The sequence below is a fragment of the Chiloscyllium plagiosum genome, unplaced genomic scaffold (genome assembly GCF_037043375.1).
Source record: "Chiloscyllium plagiosum isolate Xiang-an unplaced genomic scaffold, Cpla_swu_hap1 HiC_scaffold_11, whole genome shotgun sequence".
Classification (NCBI taxonomy): domain Eukaryota; kingdom Metazoa; phylum Chordata; class Chondrichthyes; order Orectolobiformes; family Hemiscylliidae; genus Chiloscyllium; species Chiloscyllium plagiosum.
The window spans coordinates 52,642,573-52,657,756 of record NW_028270149.1 but is presented as its reverse complement, the minus strand read 5'-3'; the positions used below and the strand labels follow the sequence as shown (position 1 = coordinate 52,657,756).

At 38.6% G+C, this 15,184-nt stretch overlaps 1 protein-coding gene across 1 annotated transcript in view; it reads right to left on the bottom strand.

Annotated features, from left to right (window-relative positions):
- The window catches only part of bcorl1 (BCL6 corepressor like 1), a 265,520-nt gene that overhangs the window by 191,345 nt on the left and 58,991 nt on the right, over positions 1-15,184 (bottom strand). The gene's annotated exons all lie outside the window — the stretch shown is intronic.

Genomic DNA, 15,184 nt, shown 5'->3' with positions numbered 1-15,184 from the left:
GTGGGAGCTTTACAATTTGAGACATCCTTCTGTAACCTTGCCCAGAGTCTGGTCATAATAGTTGCTTAGTGGAAAACAAAAAATAGGCATAAATGCTTTTTCCTCCTGATTGGCAAGATGTGATATCTGGTGCCAGAACTTAGATCTGATCTATTGCCTGTGTAATTACTTAGCTCCTTCTAGAATCTGCTGCCCATGCTGTCTGGCAAGCAAATAGTGCTCTGTTGTAGCTTTTCAAGTTGCCATCTCATTTTTAGGTATACCTGGTGCTATTCTTGGTTTGTCCTCCAGCACTCTTCACTGAAATAAGCTTGATCCACTAACTTGATGGAGTGGATGTTCTGCTAGAGCGTGAGTTTGAATTTAAGTACAATTCAAGTACAATTCTGCCACGGCTGATAACCCACATGGCTTAATAAGGCCCAGCCTTGAGTTCAAAATCCCACTTACCGTTATAGTGGGGCCACACACCAGATTGAAGATATCCTCAATATGAAGATTGAACTCTGCCTCTACAAGGACTATATAGTGTTTACTCCTATTGATAACATAATGAACAGATGCGCTGGCAGCAGACAGATTGGTGGGGGTGAGGTCAAGAAAGTGTATCGCTCTTTTTGGTTTCCTCACCACCTGCCACAGACCCAGTTTAGCAGATATGTCCTTTAGGACATAAGCAGGTCTGTCAGTAGTTAGTACAAGCCACTTTTGGTGTTGGACATTGAAGTCCTCTGTCCTTGTCAGACTCAGTGCATTCTCCATATGGCCTCAACATGGAGGAGTAACATGGAGAAGCTAGATCGTGGGGAATTAAATTGTGATGAGCAGGAGGTTTCCTTGCCCATGTTTGAACTGATGCAATGAGATTTCATTGGGTCCAGAGTCAATGTTGAGGACTCTCAAGGCAACTCTTCCCAAATACATACCACTGTGTTGCCACTTCTGCTGGGTCTGTCCTGCCAATGGGACAAGACATACCTAGGAATAAGGATGTTGTTGACTGAGACATTGCCATACTAACGAAATCGCACATCACAGACAACATGAGGCTGTTGCTTGTCATTGACAAATATTCCACACATCCTACACCTTAGTGATGTGTTAAGAAATGTTCAGTCAAAATGTTTCACTGGAAGCATTTTTTGAATAACATACACAAAATAGATCAGATGCAACTTCACAAAACATTTATTGTGCAATGGTACTGTCAGACATGGTAGTGAATCATGTAGATCAGGAAACCTCAAATTGAATCCTTTTTCTGTTATCCATTCCCTAATCTGAGCCATAATAGTGGTACTACAAATATTCTCAGTGCTAATAAGGAATAAAGACGAGTCATGGTCCATACTCCTGCCAAACAGTAAACACAGGATCCGACTCAACAACTATATCCTTAGTGGTAAATTGTTTTTCAACATCCATTCTTTAAACTCACACAATGATAGCCATTTGTATAAGATAATGGAGTTCTGCCAGTACCTATAAGTGGAACATTCACCCATGTGACTCAAGCTTCCAGAAAGGAGAAGAGAGAGGATGTTTGCAGAAAAGTAGAAGCATATAGTGTTATTCAGGAATATTTATGCAAATTCAGGAATAAATGACAATTATTATTTTAACAATAGCAAATAACAGAAGAGTAACCAGAGTTTAGTCCCCTTTGGGAGGCACTGAAGTATCAATGCTTGCCAGCGAGAGGGTTAATAATCACTAGCAACACAATGTCTTGTCAGCACTTTATATTGAGGAACACTCCATCTGTTATCAAATATCCAACAAATCTGTCACAAATTCTGACCCATTTATCTGCAGTTCATCATGAAAAGCATTAAATTTCCAATGTGTCATTTATTATGTATTTTTGTTGAATTACAGATAATATTTTTCTGAAGTGTATGTAATTTTTGAAGCAGATGTATACAGTTTGTGATGTTCTCTGTTCCTTTAACTCCATTTTCCTTCTTCAAGATCTCATTGAAACCTATCTAGTTGACTAGCTTTTAAATCTCCTACTGGATTCAGTGATTTGATGTGGCAGGCTTGGAAGAGTTTTATCCAATCCACTGGTTGTGGAACTGCTCAGCTCTGTCAATTGCTTGCTGCTTCTGCTGTTTGACACACAAGTGGATCTGTACTGTAGCTTTACCACATTGAGGCCTCATTCTTAGGTATGCCTGGAGCTGTTCCTGGCATGCCCTCCTATACTCTTTATTGAACCAGGGTTGGTCGCTTGGCTTGATGATCTTTATGGAGTAGGGGAAATGCTGAGCTTTGAGTTTATAGATTGTGGTCCAATACAATTTTGCTGCCACTGATGGACCACAGTGTCTCTTCAATGCTTATTTAACGCTACTAAATTATTTATAAGTCTATGCTATTTACCATGGTGTAGGGGGTCAAAACACAAAGAAGAGTATGCTCAATGAGAAGATGGAACTTCATCTTTACAAGGATTGTGCAGTGGTAACTCTTACTGATACTGTTTTGAACAGATGCTTCTGTGACTGGTAGGTTTGTGAGGACTAGTTCTAGAAGGCTTTTTCCACCCGCTCCCCCACCGATGATTCTTTTCATTGCCTTCCACAGATATGTCGACCAGGTCTTGACCGACTCAGTTAGTAGTGGTGCTACTCAGCCAAACTTGGTGATGGACAGTGAAATCTTTCACCCAGAGTATATTTGTGTCATACTCAGTGCTTCTGCCAAGTGGTATTCAATGTAGTGGAATGCAGACTTATCTATTGAGAGGGCACTGCGTGGTAATCAGCAAGACATTTCCTTACCTATGTTTGATTTGATGTAATGATGGGGCATAAATTCATGATGTCTCCATCAATGTTGAGAACTCTGAGGGCAACTCCCTCACAACTCTGATGCTGATGGATCAGGACAAACTTAGGGATGGTGATGGTCATGTGTGGAACATAGTACAATTTGATTCGAAGTATGACGATGTCAGGTTGTTGCTTGACTAGTCTGCAGGACAGTTCTCCAGATTTTGGCACAGGTGGTAAGAATTCAGTAAGAGGGTCTAAAGGGCTGTGTTGCTGACCTCATTTTTGGTGCCTTAGTTGATGCCAGGTCCTATGTACGGTTTAATTCCTTTTCTATGTTTTTGCAGCAGTTTGGTCCAACTGACTGGCCCGCTTGGCCAATAATACCCTCTTTAAGCATGTTACTGTTCTGCAAGACCCTTGGGAATAGTTTTTGCACAGCTTTTTCCCACAATAAAACAAATAACTGCTCTTTCAGTCATTATATAATCATTCCTTCAGCATCCAATCCAGAAGCAAAGAGAAAATAATCCAAAACTAGAAGCTGAACAGACATTTTGGAAAAAATAAATAATTTTGTTCAAACGTATCTATATATATATAAAGTACATTAAAAATCATTTTATTTTATTCCTTCTGTCTGGCACTTTAAATGGCCAGTTTTAAATACGTCAAAATAATACAAGTCAACACTTCTGTCCAAACATCAGAAAGCATAGCAGGATCTTTCCAGCTTGCTGGATGTATGTTTAATTAGGCTTCTACTCAAAACCAATATATGAATTATTCACATACAGCCTGAGAGAAGATAATAGGGAGGTGCATTTTTAGCAAGGATTTGTGATTTGCCCAAATTTCCAGTCTCCATTTGCCCTAATTCTGCAAAGATCTATTGATAGGATAATAAAGCATGGAACCTTCTTGCTCTTTGTTGACTTAATTGACTTCAGCCAGTGCAGTTGAAGGGATGCTTCAAATCGCTACGACATCAAGAGTTTAAGGAAAAGGAAAATATTCCCATTCTGGATTCCTACAGATATAAGATATGGTTTGCTTTGGAACATGCAAAGGCCATTCAGCCAATCGAATCTACCTTGCCATTGAGTAAGATCATGGCTGACTGAACACTTCAATGCCATTTACTCACCCGCAACCCCATAACCCTGCATGGCACAAGTGATAAGAAATCTATAAATCTCTGCCTAAACATACTCAAAGACTGAGCCTCTACTGCCCTTGTGGTATGAAATTCCAAAGGTTCACAACCCTCTAAGTCAAAGTAATCCTCCTCAATCCACACTTAAGTGATCAACTAAGGCACCAAAAATGAGGTCAGCAACACAGCCCTGTTGACCCTCTTACTGAATTCTTACCACCTGTGCCAAAATCTGGAGAACTGTCCTGCAGACTAGTCAAGCAACAACCTGACATCGTCATACTTCAAATCAAATTGTACTATGTTCCACACATGACCATCCTTATTTTTAAATTGTGCCTCCTGGTTCTAGGCTCTTCAAAAAGGAAAACACCTTACCTACACCTACTCTCTCTATCCATTCACCTATTTTGTAAATTTCAGTGAGATCACCTTTCATTCTTCAAAACTCTAGAGAGTACGAGTTGATTTTGCCCAATCTCTCTTCATAGAATAATTCCACCATCTTGGGGATAAGTCTTGTGAATTTTTGTTGCACTCCTTCTATGACAATAATTTCTTTCCTGAGATAAGGAGACCAAAATTGCATGCTTTACCACAGATGTGGTCTAACCAAACTCTTATACAACTTCACTGCTCGTGTACTTAAATCCTCTTGCAACAAAAACTAACATTCCATCAGCCTTTCTAATAGCTTATTGCACCCATGTTAGCCTTCAGTGACTTATTGACAAGGACAAATTTAGAAGTATTATGTTTGATCCCCATCTCCAAATTATTGATGTATATTGTGAATGATCTATTTATTATTGATCTCTGTTTTCTATCTTTTAGTTCACCATTAAACCATTCCAGAAAGCACTTCCTGTCAAATGTTTTGATCTTTCTAATTAGTCTCCTGTGAGGGACTTTTATCAAAAGCCTTCTGAAAATCTAAGTACATGATGTCCATCGGCTCTCCTTCATCAATTTTGTTAGTAACATCCTCAAAAAACACTCATGAAATTCATCACACATAACTTCCCATTTGCAAATTCATGCTGACTATGCCCAATCATCCTTTATAAGTGACGGTAGCATCTACCCTACTGCTAGTCAGTCGTAGAGTCATACAGCACAGAAATAAACCTTTTTGTCCAACTTGCTCCCTGAATGCTCTCTTGCTCCCTTCTTAAATACAGGGATGACATTTGTTGCCTTGAAATCTGTAGAAATCGTTTCAGAATCTATAGGCATTTGGAAGATAATCACCAATGTATCAACCATCTCTGTAGGCACCTCCTTCAACACTCTTGGATGAAGACCATCAAGTCCTGGGAATTTATCAACTTTCAGCCCCATTAATTTCTCCAGTACAAACTTTTTCCTTCAACTTTTCATTCTCCCAAGCCATTAGATGTCTTTTTCTGGGAGATTTTTGATATCTTCCCCAATCAAAACTGAGACAAAGTAATAATTTAGCTTCTTTACAATTTTCGTATTCACCATGATAACTTCTCTTTTGCCCATAATAGATCCACATTTGTTTAAGCCAAACATTTCTATTTTAACTATCCATAAAACTTTTTAATCTATGTTTATATTTTTGCTAGATTGTATTCATATTTATATTCCCTTTATCAGCTTCTTAGTCTTTCCTTGCACTCGATAAACATCCCAATCCTCAGAATTGCTGCCATTTCCAACAACTTTATAAGCCTTTCATTTAATCAAATGCAACGAACATCCTTCATTATCGGTGGTTAACCAATGTTTTTGCACCTTGAAGGAATGAACAATTGCAGTAAACCATACACTAGTTCTTTAAAACTGTCCACCTTAGCCAATTTCAGCCTCGTCTTCATAACTGCCTCGATTCAATTTTAACATCCTTGCTTCAGAATGAATTACCTCATTTTAATTTGTAATATAAAATTCTATCATATTTTAGTCACTGATCATTAAATCCCCAAAATTGTTATTTTACCCTTTGCATTACATAATACTTGATCAAAAAGAGCACATCTTCTAACTGGCTCAACATACGCCTATAGAAATACATCCTTAATACACTCCAGAAATTTATCCTCCTCAGTTTTCTGCATTTGGAATAGGAAAATTGGTTTTCCTATTCTATATGCAGATGTTGTCCATTATTCAATGTCGTGGACAAATAACTAGTAATGAATGTTGTGTCTGAACTTGTAAAAAAATTGTTCCTCTATTTTGTATATATGATTGTTTTAAAACTACTATAAGCAGTACAAAAGGATGTCTGCTATAATCACATGATCAAACTAGGCAATCACTTTCCTGAGCCCTCTCCAAGGTCAACGTCAGCCAGACAGTTCACATTAGGTATCTCCTGTTGGGCCTGGAATGCTCACTATTGTGTTATAATCTGCTGCAGAAATGATTGTTTCTACTAGAAGCCCTTATAGAAAACAATTGCAAGTTACATCTATGTTACAACATGTGTCAATGACTTTCCACTTAATCCTTGAGTGGATCACAGACAACGAGCTATGGGCAATGCAAACCTTTGTCTCACAGTCACTGTTTCTTATTCCTACCAAAGAGGCTTAGACACATGACTTCCATAGCATTGAACCCAACTACTTTTTGAATTCATAATTTTGAAACAACAGGCTGTTAAAGGGTCAGCGCTACTGAATACAGCATTAACTAAATCAATATCCCTAACTCGCAGCTACAAAAAACTCTGGTCTGTAACAATCAGCCAACAACCTATATTTGAGCTGTGTAAGTAAAATTTTGTTTAATCAAAACAGTGAAGTATAAGATACATTTCAGAAAAGCATCCTCTGAAAACCTATGACGAGATTTTTAAAGGGCAGAAACTCTTCAACTGCTGGCCAGCCAACCAACCCTCCCCAGAAAGAAATTCAAGACAATTAACACCAATGCTAACACAGTTAGGTGAATTCATGATTTGTGATTTTGTGGATACAGAGGATTTACTGTAGAAGGCAGAAAGTCTCAATCGGCTTCATTCTATTCGAAATTCTTGCTGTTGTCCAGGACCTTAAAAATAATGTGCAACCCTTTAGTTACCTCAGATTTGAAAACCTCGGAGGGTTTTGTGGAGAAATTACAGTCATTTGTGTATTAGATAAACCCAACAATATGGACAGATTAAGCTGAATGGCTTGTTTCTCTGCTGTAATTTCTATGGAATTCCCCTTTTTTCTCTAACAATGAAAACTTTTGATACTAAAACCTTCGTGTTATCTCATCACTGCTTCCAAACTTATATTCTCTTTCTGCTTTTCAACTTTGCTGGTGCACTGTACTGTGAGCTGCAGCTATTCTGATAATTCTCAGTAGAAAACCTAAAATGTTATATTTAATTATCCTTTTATAGTGGCTATGGTTTAGGTCCTGCCATTTAATGGCAGCATTATCACCTCTGAGTCAGCAAATCGTTGTTTAAGTATCACTACAGAGATCTGAACACATCATCCAGGTTGACATTCTGGAATAGTGCTGAGGCAATGCTACATGTTAGAAGTACCATCTTTTAGATGAGATATTACACCAAGTTCTCATCTGTTCTCTCAGATGAATGTAAAAGATCCCACGGGACTCTTGTGAAGAAGATCAGAAGAGTCCTCCCCCGTGGCCTCAACAATATTTACTCTGAAAGAACAGGGAAAACAGAGAATTGGGTCATTATCATTGATGTTTGTACGACATTACTGTATGCAAATTAGTTCCTGCGGTTCCTAAATTACAAGTGACTACACTTCAAAAGTTACTTACAGTCACTACACTGTAAAGCACTTCAGCATGACCTATGACCATGAACTGTGTTAAATCAATTTAAATTCTTTCTTCTTGACAGAAAAAAATGATCTTTAAACTTTAGTAGTCTCAACTTTTTAAAGTGATGAAATGTTGGAATGAAATTACATAATTGTATTTCTACAAAGAGGTTTAGTAAAGGTCTTATCAGAAGAACCATACTCCAATCAATTGTTCCTTTTATGTATATTTATCCATATCCTGTAAACTATTTGGAAGTTAGGAGAAAACTTCACACCTTTATTTGATTCCTCTCCACAAAACCTGTGGTTCACTGGCAAGTTATACCAGTCTTACACAGAACAAAGTTAATCACTAACCCAGCCTTGGGTGACTGACTGTGTGGAGTTTGCGCATTCTCCCTGTGTCTGCATGGGTTTCCTCCGGGTGCTCCAGTTTCTTCCCACAATTCAAATATGTGCAGGTTAGGTGAATTGGCCATGCTAAGTTGCCCATTGTGTTCAGAGATGTGTGGGTTAGGTGCATTAGTCAGGAGTAAATGTAGAGTAATACAGTAGGGAAATAGATCTGGGTGGGTTACTCTTCGGAGGGTTGGTGTGGACTTGTTGAGCCAAATGGCCTGTATCCACAATGTAGGGACTCTATAATTCTAAGCCAAAGCACTGAAACAAAATCCAGCTGTCTGGTTTAGTAAGCAGGATACTGTCAATACAACAAATGTTGAAAATATTCATTTCAAGTGCTGTCTGAAATCAAGGAAGAATCCAGCATATGCCAGCAGTCCTCAGGAAGTCTTATTTTGTTCTCAAATGAAAAATGAACTGTCATGATTCTTTAGGAGAAATAACTTGCATTTTATTCCACTTTTCATGATCACAGTACATTCAAAAATCCTTAGTCAATGAAGCTGTAGTAATTCAGGGAACACAGCACCCAAATTACACACAAGGTCTGGAAACAGCAATGAGACAAGAAACTTTAATCGAGAGATAAATACTGTTCAGCAGACTGGGAACACTTAATTCTCTTCCTCATCTTTGAAATAGTGCCACAGGATCCTTTACATTCCCTGAAAGGTCACGTGGTCCTTGGTTTAATGTCTCAGCTGAAAGATGACAGCTCTAACAGTGGAGCAATCTCTCAGTAATGGGAGTATTAGCCTTGATTTTAAGGTACCTGTCCACATAGCTGCTGGAAACAAATATTTATGTTTCCAGATGAACTGCATATATGAAGCAAAATTTGTAGTGACCAAGATCTCAAATAATGAATCAGGGCAGAAGTTAAATCATACTGGAAATGACAGTGCTGGGGTAGCACGCTGGTAATGAAGCCATACTATTCCCAGAGTGGTCACAAATGCAGAGGTTTTAAAAAGTGTGTAGAGTTTTCCAATTGCCTGCCTTTTAGATCCAGCCTGATAGAAAGCTCGAACTAGAGTTCTGTACTTAAGAATGACTATTTTTTGCACATAATTAGACTCTGGTGACTGATAAACAGCTATAAATGAATTAAACTTGAATCCCCTTATAAACTTACACACAGATAGGGTAAAATAGATTATGAAGTGAGGGGGAAGACGTGGAAACACAATAGTGTAGTGGTATTATTGCGAGACTATTAATCTGGGGACTTGGGTTCAAATCCCATCATGGTGGATGGTTGTATTTGAATCCAATACAAATCTTGAATTAAGGTCATGAAACTGTTACTGGTTGTCAGGAAAAGCCTGTCTGGTTCATGGATATGCTTTAGGGAAGGAGTCTTTGGGCCTATATGAAACTCCAAACACACAGGAAAGTGGTTGACTTTTAACTGCCCTCTGGACAATTAGAGATAGGCTGGCCAAGTCAGTGATACCCACCTCCCAAGTGTGAATTCCCAGGTACCATTGTGGAGATGAACTTTATGACTCATCTGCTGGCCAGCACTTGCCTTCAGTTGCTTTTCTCTAATTGCTTCCACTATGTTTCCAACATATGTTGGTGGTTCCCTTCCAAAAAAGTCTCTGACTTATCAGCTAAAAGTCATAGCATATAACAACTGTTGCAGGGAAAGATAAACTAGTTTGCTTCGGCTTTACATTCAATTTTGACTGCACAGAACAAAGAGACTATTCCTGAGCAGAGGCAGAACTGAATTCTCTCTTTCTGTATTCCTAATCTTGTAGTTCCAAGCTTTTGAATTAACTGAAAAAAATCAATCACAGTTTTTGATCAGCAAAATCTGTCGTTGATAAGTGCTCACTAGAACATAGACCAGTCAATGTCTTGTTGCCAGCAAAAGTTGCAACAGTACACCTGCTCAGCTCCAAATCGTCTATAATTAAAACTTCAATTACTTCTTGTTCAAACAGTTGTTTACGATGCCTGCAATAGGTGTCAGCATATATGCTTTCAAAACTACAACCACTCTTTCAGACACTGTTCTTTCAAAAACAACTTTTTCCTCACTTTAATCCAGAGCTTTTAAAAATACAAACATAAAGTCCTTCACTCCTAATAGTTCCCCATTAATTATGTTCAGTGAGGTGCAGGCAATATTGGCAGTTTATTGGCCAGTCAGTGAGCAGGGTCGGGGAGGCAGATTTAAAAGCAGCCAGCAACCCTTAAAGGAGAGGTGCACTTTGTCAAATGAGTTAAGGAAAATGAGTGCACACCTGCGAGTTTGTTGAATAGGGAGTTTTAAGTGTTAATTTTGTTCTTAAAATCTAATTTAGTCTGTAATTAGCAGTAACTGGAAAGTTATGGCAAGATTCTGTCATATTCTGGATGGTCATTATCCGGCACTTTTGTGGTACATATGTTCCATATCATCTTGGCAGCCCAAATGAGGATACTGTCCAGGATACAACTGCATTTGGGCATCTATCATTCGAAAGGTTGAATATTGTACAGGTTGGACTTATCCTTCTGTCTGTGCACAGGAAACATCGGGACAATTTTCCACATTGTTGGGGAGATGCTCGGGTTGTTCTGAAGAAAGGTCACTGGACCCACAATGCTAACTCTGATTTCTCTCCACAGATGCTCCCAAACCTGTTGACTTTTTCCAGCAATTTCTGTTTTTGTTATTAGTGTTGTACTTGTACTGGAACAGGTTGCTTAGGGGTACAGCATGTCCTGGAGGACATCTTCAGTACTATTGCTGGAATGCTGTTATGATGCATAGCCTTTTCCGTATCCAATGCCTTCAGGTGTGTCCCTGTATCATGTGGAGTGAATCAAATTATTTGAAGACTGGCATATGTAAAGTTGGGTTTTCTGGTTAAAGATTACTGCATTTTCTTCGGCCTTGACTTTTGCACTAATATGTTGAGCTACTTTATCACTGAAGAAGAGTTTATGCCCGAAACACTGGATCTCCTGCTCTTCAGATGCTGCCTGAGCTGCTATGCTTTTCTAGCGCCACAGCTTTTGACTCTGTTCCCCAGCATCTGTAGTCCTCACTTTCTTCTACGGAATCAATTAGCAATATTTATCACTTGCTGCATATGCTGGTTGGCACGCAAGTGGTCCTGTGTTGTAGCTTCACCAGATATGGTAGGTGGGAAATTCAGAGATAAGGAATTTGTTTTGTTTTGCTTTTCTACCCTTCCCACCGTGTAAGATTTGGTTCTACAGGGAGAGGACCTGATTGGTAAATAACTTATACATGGTTAAAGTCTATTCTACTTTCATGATTTAAAATATATGATTCAAATTAGGGAGAAAAATACAAAAGTTTAGATAAAGCAACAAATATGTGAATAATAGCTAATTAATTAAAACTCATTATGAATGGTAGGAGAAGTGATGAATCCAGGCTGGAACATGTGGAAGCCCATGGATATGATTGTGATCCACAGCAAACATGTCAGAAATAAATATTTTTACTTGAAGATCAATGGCTCAGAATTGCTGAGCTAGAGGCACAGCAGTATACTGTGCAACACATTAGGGAAATGAAAGTTACCTGGATACTTTGTCCCAGGGCAGTCACACCACTAAGAATAAGGTCAACTTTCAGAGACAGGAGGGTGTGACTATGAGTGAGGCACATGATGGAAACCAGGGTGGAGAAGAAGTGTCAGTTGTCCAATAGGTTTGAGGTTCTCTGTTGCTTGTTTGAGATAACAGCAGGGATTGCGGGATGAATGAGCAAAGTGAACATAGCACTGTGGTACAGGAAGCCATTCAAGTTAGGGAGAGGGGATGCAGCAACAAGGAATGTAGTAGTTGTAGCTGATAGTATAGTGAAGGGTATGGGTACCGCTTTCTCCTGTAAAGAACATGAGTCTTCAATGCTGTATTGCTTGCCCAGAACAAAAGTTCTGGACATCTTCTCAGGGCTGGAGAGAAATTTGGAATGATAGGGGGAGCAGCGAGTTGTTGTAGTCCATATAGATACCAACAACTTGGACAGAAGCAGAAATATTACTCTACATTGTGAGTATAGGGAACTAGGCACTAAATTATAAAGCCAAATCTCAAAAGTTATAATCTCTGGATTATTACCCTATTTGCATACAATTCAGCCCAGGGTATATATAAAATTAGAGAGATGAACACATGGCTCAAAGACTTGTGTGGGAGGAATGGGCTCCACTTAGTGGGATAGAGACTCTAGTACTGGGGAATTTAGGGGATGTATATTGCAATAGTTTATACCTGAACTTTCCTGGAACCATCATGAAAACTCCAGGCTCTCATCGCAATGTCAGATGTTGAAACACTTGACTGGAACACTAAGAAGACTTGTATCCTTTTTACTCCCTGCTTAGCCTGCACTACTCAAATAGCAAATAGCACAGTCATGTCTTCTGTGTCCCACTTTCCCATTGTTTTTCTCCAGTCTAACCAGCACTTTCCACCTAACCTTCTACTGATGTTATTCCCTTCTGCAGCTTTCTACACCTGCTGTTCTATTCAATTAATCCTCTCACTTTCCCACACTCTGCCATCTTTCATGCAACAGCAGTACTGTCTGCAAGCTCCATTTTTTTTTACAACCTTTTGTTTGACTTCCTATTGACACAATTTATTTTAGCAACAGAAATCAGGAGACAAGAGTGGGGGACAAATGGGAGTAGGGCCACCTTTATGTACCATGCCGCTTTCCTGTCCTACAGGTAGCTTGCAGATCCAACCAGGCAACAAATTCTTTGATTCAAGATGCCAACCTTTTGCTCAATCAGACTTTGGCTGAAGCATGGATATCTCTGTAATATTTCTCCTCATCTATGTGTAGATTCCAGAGATGAGTCAGGAGTCCAATAGTCATGTCGATTTTCCTGTTTCTCGGATGCTGCCTGACCTGCTGTGCTTTTCCAGCACCACTCTAATCTTGACTCTGATCTCCAGCATCTGCAGTCCTCACTTTCACCGAGTGGATAACCTATGCCTAACACCAGTGTCTTGGGTGGAAAAGAAGCAGAAGGTTAACATCTGGCACAGAATAACAATTGCATGACTATAGTCAGAAAACTGGGCAGAGACCTCCAAGGTGTGACAACCTATCAATTGGATCTACAAGGAGTGGTGGTGTTTTCCATCATCAGTATCTTCATATGAAACATAAAAAACCTAATGGGTACAATCAATAATGAGTGAGCCAGCAATTCTTCTCAGATCTGTTTCCTCTAGTCCAGCTTCCTGCATTGAACAGGTATTAAATGATTGTTTTACCAAAAGCATATTTGTAATCTGTCTGATGCAGCAATGGACTGCAAACTGACATATATTGATGCTAAGTGCTTCAGTCTGGAATGATTCCCAAGCATAGGACTTCATAGCTAAAGTTGCTTTTACAGACATTGGTCATGATATGCATGGCCTGGTGATGGACCGCAGTTGATATTACAAAACATGACATTATTAGTTAACTGTCTGCTGTGTGAAGTGAAGTCAATGAAGCTCAATCGAGTTGAGGTAGAAAATTTGATGCCAGAAGGTCCAGGAGATTTAAGACTTTGAAGTGTAGTGGAACTTTAAATCTTGAAATTGTTAGCAGTCAACCTAATACATGAGTCCAATGTTAATTTTGCTTTAACATTCAAAAAGGTAGAAATTTTACTAAAATGCTTTTAAATCCAAATTTCTACAATTTTCCAAATATAAACAAACACTGCTGCCTACTCATAAGTCTGCCACTATCATTCTTGCTGCTTTTAAAATCCATATATTTCTGACCATTGAATGACAGAGCCATTTTTTTTGCCAGAGACAAACAGAAACAAGTCAATGATACATCTATAAACAGGTCAATTCCTTCAATTCTATTTGTATCAAGCAGGTGTGTTGCAAAACAGTCAGCATGTCTTACATCGTTCTAGCAACTTCTCCTTCATGAGGAACTAGTGAAAAGTTTGAAGCTGGCGTCAGGGTAAGAAATAAACAGGTACAAGAATTCCAACTATGTGTTAGCGACAATTAGCTAACTGAACCATATAGACTAAGATCAATGAATTGTTTCAACCCTTGAACAAGCTAATAAGCCAGATGTAAAGATACTACTTCCCAACAAACACTGTAGTATTAAAATATATAACTGGATATATAAGTATTGGGATATAACCATCAAAGGTTCAATTCCTAAAGTTAAGGATCAGCCTGTAGCTATAGTTATTATTATAATTACTGATTTTCTTTAAAAGAATTACCAGACTGATACCCAGGATTATATACTTAACAGCTTTTAGTATTTACTCCTAGTTATATTGTACCTTAAATAACTGAAAAGCAACTGTCACTCAGTCAGGTGTATGAGTGCTCCCACATCCTGTATTTCCTCCATTGGTCTACCAATGTTGCATTTAACTGACAGCTTGTCTAGGGCAGTGATTTTTAAACAAATATCTGTACTGATATTCATTTAAAAGTTGCTTTTTAAGGAACGTTAGTCAAAATTGCAATGCCTAGGTAGAAAATCATGCGACACATGAAAAGTGAAGACATTAATGGGATGTCTTGTCTCACCAAATTACTTGTCCTTTTTAACTTTATTTTAAAATGGAACTCAAAGGAACAATATCTCTTCTGTAGAGATATTAGCAAAAACTTTATGATTCATTTTAAGATATTCAACACAATGACATCCTAGCAAGCATGTAATTTGTCTGCTGTTAAGCAATATTGCGTCACTTGACTCGGCATTGTCATGACAATGTAAAAGCTGCTTTACTCTTCTAGAGATAAGTGCTTTCACTTCTCTTCTCAAAGCAGCAATGCTGCCCCTTATGTTATTCAACAAATTGTGCTCTGAAAAACATTGCCCTAATGGATATCAGAAAACAGCAGTCATGCCCGAGCTGACACACATACATTGTAATAATTGTGTTTAGAAGCTTTGGGTAGTTTCACTGCCACCAACCTATCTTGCCAGTGTTATTCTTAGCTTCTTGTACCATGTGGAAAGGATGCCCACATGAAAGCTTCAGCAGGAGGGACAATTTTGATGAATAGTAAACTGGCTTATTGCATATTACTTAGCAGTTAGTTACATATTA